The sequence below is a fragment of the Dermacentor variabilis genome, chromosome 4 (genome assembly GCF_050947875.1).
Source record: "Dermacentor variabilis isolate Ectoservices chromosome 4, ASM5094787v1, whole genome shotgun sequence".
Lineage (NCBI taxonomy): Eukaryota > Metazoa > Arthropoda > Arachnida > Ixodida > Ixodidae > Dermacentor > Dermacentor variabilis.
This window is the reverse complement of record NC_134571.1, coordinates 83,547,111-83,560,486: the sequence shown is the minus strand read 5'-3', so window position 1 is coordinate 83,560,486 and position 13,376 is coordinate 83,547,111. Positions and strand designations below refer to the sequence as shown.

The 13,376-nt window shown below is 45.6% G+C and overlaps 1 protein-coding gene across 1 annotated transcript in view; it reads left to right on the top strand.

Moving 5' to 3' along the window:
- The first annotated feature begins 233 nt into the window (after positions 1-233).
- The window catches only part of LOC142579438 (very long chain fatty acid elongase 4-like), a 94,225-nt gene continuing 81,082 nt past the window's right edge, over positions 234-13,376 (top strand). The window contains exon 1 of the mRNA XM_075689603.1: positions 234-280. The gene's annotated coding sequence lies outside the window, so the exon portion shown is untranslated. The remainder of the gene's footprint in view (positions 281-13,376) is intronic.

The window sequence follows — 13,376 nt, the reverse complement described above, 5'->3', positions numbered from 1 at the left end:
ATTTCTATGCACTGAGTTAGCACAAACATATTATTCTCTAAGCGTCTGCCTGGCCTGAACCCATTCTGCAGTTCCTCGAGAATATAGTTTTTCTCCACCCACTTCAACAGTTCCAAGTTGCACTGCCGTTCTATCTATCACCGTGACAAACATTCTGTATGCCACGGTACCGACTAGGGCGCCGCCTAGTGTCAGTCTCCCGTAGCAACCGCTGGTATCGATTAGCAAGATGTCAGCCGCCCGGCCCGGAGTGGCGTGAACCCAAGGATGGGACCGATGCGTGAGTATAACCTCTTTGTAGCCGACCTATTCGCTTCGACGTGAGGCGACTGAGCGCGAGATCGCGACAGCCGTCGCGCGAGGGAGTGTCGCCAATACCCCGCATTCCCGGAAGATGATCGGTTGTTCCGGGCTCATCCAGAGAGTTGTCAAGTGCTGCCGCGGTTCGAGACGGAGTTGCGGTGAAGCACGCCGTCGGGAGTTTGCCGTCAATCCTCCGGAAACCGGGAACAGGACGTTGTGTAACGGCTTCTAGCTACACTCGGTGATGGAAAGCTGCTTCTGACGTCATTATGCAAGAAGCCGGCGTGGCGAGAAAAAAAAAAAGAAGGGAGGGAAAAGGAACAATGCGAAATTCGCGCAGGTTTCACATCGGCAGTGCGTCGTTGCTGCGGACAAAGCGAGAGCGTGGTAGCGGATGGGCGTGCACTGCAGCTTTATCGACACGACGCGTACGCCGTTGCTGTTGGTGTGAGACGCACGCGACTTGCGACCGGGCTCGAGAGAACACTGCTTTTCCCGACTCGTTACGGCGAGCGCGATGAGGCGCCGCTCGTTTAAGGCCCAGAGACGACGCCGCGGCAAGAGTTCGCTTTCTATATCTGGCCGCAGAGGGTACCTTCGTGCAAACAAATAAACAGTGAAATGTTGCTTCACTATGAAATCAATGGCTGTAGTAAATATTAATTGGCTTTTCTCGACTATGCGGGACTGAAGACTCGTTCCAGGATATCGAAAACATTAGCTATGGGATTTGAGTCAAGTTTCTCGTGCTTTAAAGCAGAACCTAGAGGTATTGAAATGCGCGTATTAAGAAGGATAACGTTTGTGAGATTGAAGAAATTTAGGACGGATGATGGAGAAAGCGCGTGCTCCTATTTGCTGGCTGTTCACCGAATTGAAGGAAGTGGTTGCACTTCATGGGCTAGTAACCATTGTTGTGCCTTCAGAATATATGATAAATGTCATTATCCACCGTTGCCAGGGTAGGCTAGTTTCCAAAGCGCACGACCACCTGCGACCGACAACACAATTTTTAAAATTACAATATATGTTGCTATAGGTTTGACACTACTGCAAAATAGATACACTACTGCTGACATAGATAAGTACGCTCATGGTTAGCGTATCGAGATTCTTACATCATATCTTCTCCATCTCTCTCTCTCTCTCTACAGAAATGGAGTACTCACAGCAGGCAGTTTAAAACAAAACGGAACCGACTGTCTTCCACAGAGCGGTACTTAACGTGGTTCGCATTCACCCTTTCTAGCCGCAGTAAACGTACTTATTCAAGCTACTGCTTACGCGTGCAGACAAGCACGCTTAGCAGCGTATACAGCGACCAAATAAGGATGCCTACATTCGCGCTGAACGTTTTCAAGGGGCTGTTCCGCTAGTGATACATACCCGCGATAAGGTCTGTTTAGACTAATGGGTTATTCTTTTAAACCTCCATTTGCACTACGGGGAGCATATATATTGACTATTCTATGATAAAGCAAAGGCCGAGCTTTCAATTTTCAATTAGCGCCTAAACAACAGCAACAACATGTGACGTCACCGACTTCGCACCATTTCAGCCTACTGGGGACGTTTTCGCGCAGCTAAAGGATTGATTGCTAAGGCTTGACGTTCCACACCAACACAAGGACTATGAGAGACGACGTGACAGGTTGACTTTGATCATCTGGGTTTCTTGAACGCTTTGTGAAGGTAAAGTGCTTCCACTAAAGTTACTAGGTTGAGTGTGTTTCCTTTAAAATGTACACGATACTTTGTAACACTGTGGTACACGGTAATATTTGTCGACAAGCTATTAGGCAGCCTCAACAAGGCACTGCCAAGAAACAGCGACGTCGTCAGGTGCTGGTGCGGCAATGTCGAAGTGACGTTGTTGGTCACCCTTCGCTTTCGCGTACTTTCTGCTTTGCCAGGCCTCCACTCATGGTGAGGCTGACATGTTTGCAACTACAGGAGTGCACTCTGCTAATATAGCTTTAGTCAATATTTGTCTTTAGAGTTGCTTTGTAAACAACAAGGTTCTTATTGCTGGAAAACCAGTTCTGAGGAAGTCTGCATGCTGGGGAAAAATTCATGAAAGGGAAAATAATCATACACCCGGCGGTAGCATGAAGTTACAAAACTTCTTCCACTTCGAAGGTTTCTCTTTTCTTCTTTCTGAGAAACCCGTATAGGTTTCCTTCGTAGCTTCTTGCTACACTGGATGGCATTTTCCGCTTTCAGCATTCCTACTGCGTCCATCGCCTTTTCGCCTTTATGTGAAGTGTTGCTTCTTTATTTACTGGTTCCTTTATCTTGCAGCCCCATTGTTTACTGACACAACCGCAGGGAAGCCAACCAAAGGTTTCTCCGGTTAACAATCACTTGTATTTCCTTAAGATGGCTTTGCACTTTAAAGAAGGCTGAGTGCTTACCATAAGCACGAGAGACAGGCTTGCATTACTCGGCGCGGTAGCTCAATGGCTTCGGAACTGCTCTGCTGAGTTCGAGGTTGCGGGTTCAATTCCAACCGAGGCGGCCGCATTCCCACGGGGGCAAAATAGAAAATCGCTTGCCTACCAAGCACAATTGGGTGCACGTTAAAGAACCCCTAGCGGTCAAAATTAATTTGGGGTTCCCTGCTACGTGGCAGGCTTCATAAGTAGACCGCGGTTTTGGCACGTGAAATCCCAAATTCGGAGGCACACTAAATGGTTTTATTCGCAGGGATGATATGCATTTCTTTTTTTGGCTTCAGTTTTCCCAATATCTACCTTCGCTGAGAAAGAAGAGGGTACAAGAAAATTTCTGCAGAAGTGATCAGGCAGAAAAAATGACGCCGCGGGAATTTTTTTACTTGACAGTCCCAAAAAGTTTTGGAGTGTTATTAATATTGTAATACGCGAAAACGTATTGTCAATAATTGACGACAGTGGCGTTGCCGCTTCTCGTTCGCAATTTTGTTACGTATTCAACGATGTATTTTCGAAAACATTTTTTAGACGAGCGTGCTGAGCGCCTGCCCGAATTTTGTGACGCCAACTTTCCCACAATGGATCCTGTATAGTAAATGGTTACGATGGTATCGTTGGCCTTACTAACAATTTAAAGGTTTCGTCATCATGCAGCGTCGATGGCGTAAACGTAAAGTTTTCGAAAAGTACGGTTGCTTACTCGTCCATTTCTTTTGTATAAACTTTTCGCTCGGTCTTTAAATTCTGGTGTGTTGCCTCGTGATTGGAAGGTGGGCAAAGTGGCTTACGATTTACCTGATTGTGCTAATTCCTCTATTAGGCTTTTTTGCAAACGACTGTGTTTCATATCGCATGATTTCCTCCGATGATGACACATCGCTACTAAAGACTGGCCTTAGCAATATTTCTGATTGGTGTAACACATGGAAAATGAAACTCAACACAACGAAGTGCGAACTAATGAGAATTTCTCGCAAACTTTCCACTAACGCTTGTGAGTATAACATAAACGGTTCCCCTCTCGTAGAAGTGACTACTTACAGATACTTAGGGGTCCACATTAATTCTAACCTGTCTTAGCAACCACACATTAATTATATTGTCAGCAATGCTAGCCGCATGCTTGGCTACCTGCGCGGTAATTTTTCAATGACCTCTTCTTCTCTCAAACTCCTTCTTTATTAAACTTTTGTTCGTTCCAAACTAGAATATGCATCAGCTGTGTGGGATCCATTTACTGAAAGTCTTATTAGTCACCTTGAAACTGTGCAGAATTGTAGCGCACGCTTCATTTTTTCCAACTACTCCCGTCTTTCCAGTGTTTCATCCATGAAAACAGCGTTACAGCTTCCATCCCTTTCCTTACGAAGGAAAATAGGACGCCTCTCCTTATTTCATAAGATTTACTATACCACAACCCTCGCCTTAAGCACGAATTACTTATTCACCCTTCATTCATATCGCCTCGTATTGACCATCGTTATAAAGTGCTTGTTCCTCGTTGCCACACTAACCAACACTTTCACTCTTTCACCCCTCAAACTTGTAATGATCGGAACCACTTGCCCACCTTCATTGTATCTATTATGGACCCCAGTGACTATAAAAATGCGCTTGAATATGTTACCTAATATTTGCTTTGTGTTTTTGTATTTCCTATTTATTGTCCCCACTCCCTTTTGTAACGCTTTATGGGCCCTGAAAGTATTCAACTAAATAAATAAATAAATAAATAAATAAATAAATAAATAAATAGGGTATATTAGCACGAATGCGGCGCCGACCCTTCTCTAATGAAAATTTAGCGTTCTTCACATATGACGTTACATACATGTGTTAACCTTGTACATCACAGTGCATGCAACGTAGGCATAACACGTACAGTATACATATATGAACCAGAGGAAAGGAAATCGAGGGGCCAGATTTTCATTAGTCACAATCCTAAAAAGCCGACAGACAGGTGGATTATTATGACAGCACCATATATGTAACATATACACATAACATACTAAAGAAGTTTAGCATACATATATTATACTGGATATGTGTATAACGTGCACTCTTTTAAACAACAATATACTGGATGGCGCAACACTATACCCCGTTTCATATATAACGTGCAATTCTGTGGAGGAAAGCAAGAGCTCTTGCATCAGATGCGTTCGCAACAAGAAATGGTGTCTTTTTGCAGCAGTTATGTGAAACTATTCTTTATTTAGGCTCAGTACTAAATAAAAAGTGGGAAGACGATTCAACCTGTAGTTGTTCCGTTCGATGAAAGACAATGTCTCCCTGGGCGAGTTGGGGCCAAGTATGGGATGTGTGAATCGCATAACCTGTAATTTATTGGGAAAGCCGCGCTGGGGCGACAACGTTTGATCGACATTAACTAGAGGTTGAATCGCCTTCCAACATTTAGTCATTACCATCATCACCGTCGTCATCGTCGTCATCATCATCCCCACAATAATCACAATGATCACCATACTCGTCATCATTCTCAGTGATCATCATCAGTTTTGTCAAATGTTTAGACTGCATTATGCTCGGGATTGGCCCACGAAAGAGATTAGAGGCTAGAAACAGACATACTCGTTAAGGAAAATGTGGCGGTAACTGCAAAGGAAGATATTGTCTTCGAAAAAGTTTCCATCGCTAAAAGTGAGCAAACTCTGTTATACGGCTGTTATTACATTGTTTTAAATAATTTAGCTTTTCGTTGTCTTTCTTTTCGAGTTTTTCATTAGCGGCCCGCTGCGGCCGCCTCATGCGCAGGTTCACGCGACCACGTGCGACCGCGAGACTTGACCACGAAACGCGCGGAGTGGTACATCTTGATGACCGAACTTCACGCGCAGCTTCCACAGCGTTGGACGCTGGGTATTAAACGGAGTATACGATGAAACTGTTCTCACGGCGGGCTTATAGTTGGCTGCTGAAGTACCGCACGCATAAAGCACAGAACTATCGCCCAAGTATCGACGACTATGCATGCTTGGCAGACTTCAACACGCACGCAGTAGCCTCAAAACAAAAGGCGCAAATCTCAGCGAAAGAGGTGATATGACAGATTATGCTCGTCTCAGAGTGCCTGCCGCCGAGATTCTGTCTTGATTTCAGGGTACAAATTTCTGTAAGCCCGCAAGATATGCATGTGCTTGATGAGCAAATCTCAATGTAAAATACATTGCATTAAGCTAAAGATAGCAGTGCGACTCACATGCTTGCCAGCCGGGACATGTAAGTTTTGCCGGTAGTTGAGACAAAACGTTTGCTGCTCGACCTTATATTCCAAAAGTGCTTTCGTGTTCAAGAGAATGGCTATCTCCGTGTCGAGGAACTAGGTGGAGGGAAACAAAGTGAATAATCGGGCCAGACATGATATTGAGTGAAGAAGCCGCGAGACGGCCGACGGCTACTGGTCCCAAATAAAAAGGGTAAAATAATCAAATCACCGCAGAAACCACGTAGCACATCGAGGGCGGAACACGGAAGGAATTGAGCGGTGCCTGAAAGCGAGTGTATATGCCGGATATAGTGCATGACCAAAGTAAAAAAAAAAGATACGATATTCGCTCCGTGTATAGAAACGGTTCCTTGTGGAGTCCCTTCTATTCTGTTTCTTTCTTTTCTTTTTTTCTTCACGGCAACGAGGAGAATGATGAATCGAATCGGAACACCGGCTCGGCAAACTGTTCAGTCAAGACGTGTCGTCGTTGACGGCGCACGAAAGGCGAGGCGTGAAAGGGGGCCTCCGCCAGGTAAACAGAGCCGACGGTGAAGCAGTCGATTTCTGACCCTCGTGGCCAACTATATTTGTCTTCTTACCTCGGTGCCCCTTACGAAAAAAAAAAACGAGTTTGTTTGCCGAAACGCAGGTAGTGGCCTCTTTACGAACACCTATTTCTCCTCTCGCGCCTGCTTTGACGTGCCACACGTTGATGTCAAGTATTTTGCTTGTTTGCTTTTTGTTCGTTAGGCTCCCCTAATAGTATACAGCACAGATCAATAGCGAATGAGCTTATCCTTTGAAAACACTTTTCTTTAACCTATTTCTTTATTTAAATGTCTTTCCAAGCAAAGTGAATTGTTATACATATGCATGTATAGCACAGTTTGCGCGAAATGCCGCACATCGGTAGGGCACGATGCTGGACACAATGAAGTCCGGAGATAGTCCAGCAGCCTTCGCATACGGAGACCCGCTTCTTTCGTGTGTCGGTGCTGAACGGGCCTGAATGAGTGGTTTAGCTTCGGCGGCAGTGTGCTCAAAAACGTGAACCCTCATACCAGAGCGCCATATGCGTCGTCGTGCTCGCACACAGCAGCAGTACAGCAGCAGATGTAAATCGTATTCGTATAACTCCCAAATGGACCACGAGGTACACGAAGTCATGATGACGTTGGTAGGATAGGATGGTAGATTAGGATGACAGGATCTCGCAGCGCTATCGCATTACAGTCACTCGAGGGAAGAACGACACGATTTTTTAAAACCTCAACAAATGCAGAAAAACAAACTACCCAGCGCTATATAACGTGATACTGCTTTCACAACAGGGTTGTGTCGGCAGGTTGTCATGACCTCCACGGTCAATTACAATGATAAATTAGATAATTGTAATTAGATAATAGTATTAGGCATATAAGTTACGTCTTTTGGAGCATACCTACCCGCAACACATTTAAAGCCCGCCGTTCTTCGATATCACTTCATTTTGAAAGGTTTTTCTTGCATAACTGTCGCCAGAAAAGCTTGGACGTAGTAGCTCTCACAAAGTCATCTAATTGCCCCATCTGTAGGAAATACCTGTATAAACGCTACACAGCAAGATATGTACATTGGGGACTATATACTTTAGGGAATAACTTAAAGCGTCAATGCAAACTATTGAAACAAAACAGTGTAAAAGTATTTTGGGCAATGAGCTTAGCGGGAAGTGGCAAAACGAGAAAAAGAAATAGAGAGCAAGCTGATTTCATGCTACGCGCTTCCTTAGCCATTTTGAATGCCACTCCGAAATGCGCATTGCGAAAGCAGCCACGCCGTCCTCGAAATGCGCGATGCGTGCATCGCGAATGCGTCCTCTATCCACGAAAGTCTAAATATGGCAACCGCGGGAACTGGGCCTTGGGACCCGTGAAATATGGAAACAGCCGGGTGCTCTCCTCGGAATATCGAACCTCGACACGGCCGGCAGTGCATGCGCTTGTCTGGCGGGTACGCCCTCGGCGTTTCTTCCAAGTCGGTGGAAGTTAAACGAGCTTCATGTCCAGAGTCAACGGGGAGACGAGGTGAGGAAGTAGAACGAAAGTAAAAAAAATAAGATATTGAAAAGCGACGCCCGTGTGTACTCTGTACGTCAGGAGCTGCCTCGCAATGACGTCGAGGACGAGAGCGACAAGGAAGCTGTTATTAAGGAACACGGGGGAACCAGTGCCGCGCACACCGTCCGTGTTTTGTTCAGTATAAGGAGAGATGAAGTGTTCCGCCGAAGATGCGGGGCCGTGAACACTTTCGTTGTCGCATGGTTTCTCTTCTATTAGAACTGATCGTTTTGTGGAAGGGGCTCTACAACACCTCTCGAGGCCTCAGATGTTTCGTGTCTTCCTCCTCCTTACTCTCCCCGCCTCCTCAATGTACCTCATCTTTACCTACCGGCCAGCACGTGCGGCGCTCGCGATGCTCGGCCAATCGTGACCATCACACTTGCTTCGTCAGCTGTTCAGTGCGTGTCACGTGAAACGCACGTGGTACGTGTAACTGGTCATCCATGTCCGCACAGAAGGAACTTGCGGGCGACATTGAAGCGATCGCCATCGCCACGATAACGGCGAGTACCGAAGTGAATGAGGCATTCCTATAGAGACAAGGCCGCAGTCTGGGCCGCGGGCTTATGCTTCGCAGGAGCATAGTAGGCCTTGCGTCGATACTAGCGTTTGACAGGTATTCTCAGATCATGAACAGCAGGTTGCCATTATCCCTCAAGAGAAAAGTGTATAACAGCTGTGTCTTACCAGTACTCAAATACGGGATCTAAACCTGGAGGCTTACGAAAAGGGTTCTACTTAAATTGAGGACGACGCAACGAGCTGTGGAAAGAATAATTATGGGTGTAACGTTAAGGGGGATAAGAAGAGAGCAGATTGGGTGAGGGAACGAATCCGAGTTAATGACGTCTTAATTGAAATCAAGAAAAAGAAATGGGCATGGACAGGGCATGTAATGAGGAGGGAAGATAACCGATGGTCTATAAGGGTGACGGACTGTATTCCAAGAGAAGGGAAATTTAGCAGAGGGCGGCAGAAAGTTAGGTGGGCGGATGAGATTAAGAAGTTTGCAGGGAAAACATGGCAACAATTAGCACGTGACCGGGGTAGTTGGAGAAGTATGGGAGAGGCCTTTGCCCTGCAGTGGGCGTAGCCAGGATGATGATGATGATGCTGCTGCTGCTGCTGCTGCTGCTGATGATGATGATATACTAGCGAAAGCCGTAAAGAGTGTGTGACAAAACCCTATAAAACTCTCAATGAATTACCAATGTTGAAATTAAGCTTAGCAGAGCGAGTGACTGATCCGGTAGCCAGTGGTAGGCCTTCTCACAGTTTCGAACAGCGTGTGAACTTCAGCTAAGCTAATTCTGTGATATATGCGAGGGTATCAGAGCATCAGCTAAGCCATCCGCGAAGATTCAGTGAACTGCGACAAAGACAAAGCACCATACATGTAACCTTAGTGGTGCTTGTGGGCACATAATAAAGACACGTATGTATGTATGTATGTATGTATGTATGTATGTATGTATGTATGTATGTATGTATGTATGTATGTATGTATGTATGTATGTATGTATGTATGTATGTATGTATGTATGTATGTATGTATGTATGTATGTATGTATGTATGTATGTATGTATGTATGTATGTATGTATGTATGTATGTATGTATGTATGCATGTATCGTAAGAAAAAAAAATGGGCAGCATCGCTCAAAGGGCGAAGCGCTGAAAGCGATGGTTAGCAAGGTTTAGCGTTGCGCTGAAACTCCTCAGAAGTTGTTCTAAGAATACGGGGGCGAGGTCTTGGCGTGATACCGCACGCAAGGTAACCTGTTTCTGCGCACCAGAGACAGCGTCTTGTCAGTTACCAGGCGTCTCAGAACGCTGGCGTGATGAGGACCGCCGTCACCGGCGTTGCAGGCGTCACACCTCAATGGTGCCCGAGATGAGGCGGAAGTTTGTAGGTTGAAGTGCGCTGCCCGTTCCGCTCGGACCACTGTACCCATCACGGCGTGGAATATGCGCACAGCTGCTCAGTATTTGCGCGCACAGCGCTCGTGACAGAAGAGGGAGGGAGAAAGCGGCGCTGGCTCCACTGTAGAGTCGACGGAGCATATAGCCTAAGGGGATGTCCACTCGGTTTTCTCGCTTTTGGGGCCATGGAAACGCGTGACTCGCTTTTATGGAGCCTCCTAACGCTCCACGCGCGGGCCGCGCATGCGCCTCAATACCGTGACAGCACGACGACGGCGCAAGTGCGCCTCGAGCGTGTGTATAACTTCTATCGAAATAATATGACGTTTCGCACAACTGTACGTAGACGTACGTTTAAGTAAGAAAAAAAAACAACGAATAGTACATGACAAAGTGATTCAGAGTTTCCAGCGTGTCAGGCTCGCTAGACGTAACTACTGGGCTGTCCTTCCGTTCTGATTCCGGGAATTGCACTTGCGTGGCTGATATATTGTCTGGGAGGTGCGAAGGCTGCCTGCTCTTGAAAGAAAGTGTCCTCCCGCTAAAGGGAAGCGTGACGTTACGAAGGAAATTTTTCTTCAACCATAAAATTTTCTTTCTAAAGAAAGTCCATGGGTTTCGTTTGTGGTTTGTGGCTACATCATCACCTATGACAGTATCGCTCTAGTGCATCACTTATGCATTTCCGCAGGACCTATTTGATGAACCTGCCTGTTTCTTTTTCGAGCATTAATACTGCAAACTTTTCGTTTTTCGTTTCCACTGCGTTTGCGAGTGGGAGGCCGCGTACTGAGGTAATACACTTCTCTTAGTTCATTTCGCTTGATGCTGTTCTCGTATATGCCTTAAGGTCATGTTCAATGTCTTGGTTCAGGGCCCACTGTTGAATGCACTCTTAAAGGCAATTCATCTAGCTCGTAGTCAATGCAATATATCTGGAACTTTTCTTACCCTTTACTATTGATGATCTGGTGCGTTATACAAACATCTATGCTGAAGAAAACTGCCGACATTTGTTAATGCAATATTCCGGATGTTCCGGATGCCTTCCTTTAAAACGCGAGTCATGCTCTGTATTTACATACATTTCCCTTACCGATTTTGTTCACAAGTTGCGCTAGCATTTGCACGCCGATTGATATTCCGGAGTCGCAGCATTTCTTTCTTAGTTCCAACCACTTTATGTTTTATTTACATGGTGCTCGGTTTAACTATTGACCGTGATTATGAAACAATTTCATCTCGAGTGGGGAAAAAAAGAGACGCAGAGACAGCAACGGAAAAATAGCCTGGAAGGTTGGAAGGTCAACCGGAGTGACGTCCGACTTCGTGCGCCTTACACAAGTGGAAGGCGGATAACGGCGGAGAAACAACTCCAAGACGAGGCGTAGAATAAGGACACAGGATGCAGCCGGCGTCCTGTTCTCACGGTGTTTTTCATCGCCATCACATACAAACTACTATTTCTTTTTTCGTTTCTTTTTGTTCACCTTGGCGAAAGCGTAGTAAGGCAGGAAGTATAGTAGAATTAGTACTATGCTCCCACTGGAGTATGCACGGCAGGACTACAAACGACAACTGAAGCTCCTTATGTGGACTTGAGGAACTGCACGAGTCTCGGAAGGAAGTGCGACGAACGTCGTGCGCAAGGACGGTTACATGCTCCAAAATAGCGCGCACGCTCGGCGAAAAGAAACGCCGCTGTGGAGCGCTGTGACGGTCTGATTCTGTCAACGTACACAAACATATTTGCAACCGCTGCGGGCTTTCACTAACGGAGAGTCACGTGAGAAACTTGGTCTACTTAAATAGCGTTTCATTCGCCGGCCCCCTTTTGTTGCTCCTGTCTTCGCTCTCTTGTATGTTTCTTTTTCCCCCGTTCTCCGTAACATACGCTATAGCCAGACTTCCTGCATAATTTGTCTGCTCGAAATGAGTAATAATAAAAATTTTAAAAATAAATGCATCGGCACTTTTTGATTCCTACTCCCGAGCACACTGCAATTATGTGCACTCTGTCAACAGGAAACCATTCACCTCGTACGAGCTCTTGGCACCATGGCCTTGCATGTCGCAGCTACAAAAGACCCCAAAAGCACCTGCTACCATTTCTGAAGGCTGCCGGATTGAGCGACCCTCTCTGACCCTAAGTAAGTGACCATCTGTAATATAGAGAAGAAAACTGTTACTACGTCGGCGATATTCACAGCGGATTTTCTCTTCTCCTCCTAATCTCTCCTTCCTCGTTTCCTTTCCCCCGGTGCCGGATGCAGAACTGGGCTCAGTAACCGCCTTGCCTTTCATTTATAATTTTCTCTCTCTCTCTGTCAGTGATAAGTTCCGCGTGATACCGTTATTGGAAGCAAGAAATCGTGTTACCCCTTTATAATATCGATAGAAAAGCTTTGTTGCGTTTCTAATGATTCTCTATTGCGTTGGATAACCTTTCTGTCTAAGTTAAATTGAATGTCATGCATGAATTTCTTTTGAGGGCTTAGCCGAACAACTCTTCTATGCAATAGGATATCAAGGAGCGAAGGCGTTTCTTGTAGTGTAGCCAACCGGACGCAACCATGATTAACCTCCATTTATTTCTTTTTCTCTCTCTTTCTCTCTCTGTCTCTCTTCTTCTGTAACAAGTGCGAAGACTATTGAAAACGTAGTTAAAAACAGGACAAGCAGTCACTGCCACAGAATTTACCAGCACTCGATCCTCTTCTTTGTAGGTAGAGCGCAGGTCTGGGCAAAGATACCTTGCAAATGTATCATGATAGCATATAAGATACTCGCGCAACAAGTATTTTAGACACCGCTACAAGATACTACCGCAATTATTTTATCCGATACGATACTGTCCATTTGTATCTTAAGACACTTCGATACATTCGCGAAGTTCTTATTATAGATCTACATAATGTAACAGCAAACGCGTATGCACAAAGATGTGTGCTTGGAAATTTCTCAACTCCGACCAACATTGTTTCATTTGAATGAAATGTCTGTTAGCATCTCAAAAGCTTTGTCTTTCTTGCTCAAAGCATAATTTTTTCGTTCCGAAACAATGTGTGGAAGCCGCTAGACGCAAGGCAACCCCCATTCTTGCATTGTTCAGACTTCGTAACAAAGCACCACGCAAAAGAAACTTCGATAACGACACTTCAGCGCATCAAAATTAGCGCGAAGGACGCCGCACGTATTGGAGCACGCAGCACAGTAGGTTGGCTACGAGCAAGTGTCATGGCAGTGACGCAACTAAAAACAAACAGAAACAAAATCGAGAATACAAAAAGGTCAGCTGCGCGCAGATGTTCGCGCTCTTGCATTTGTCAAGATGGCGCGAGCGCCACCTCGTGTCTTTGCTCC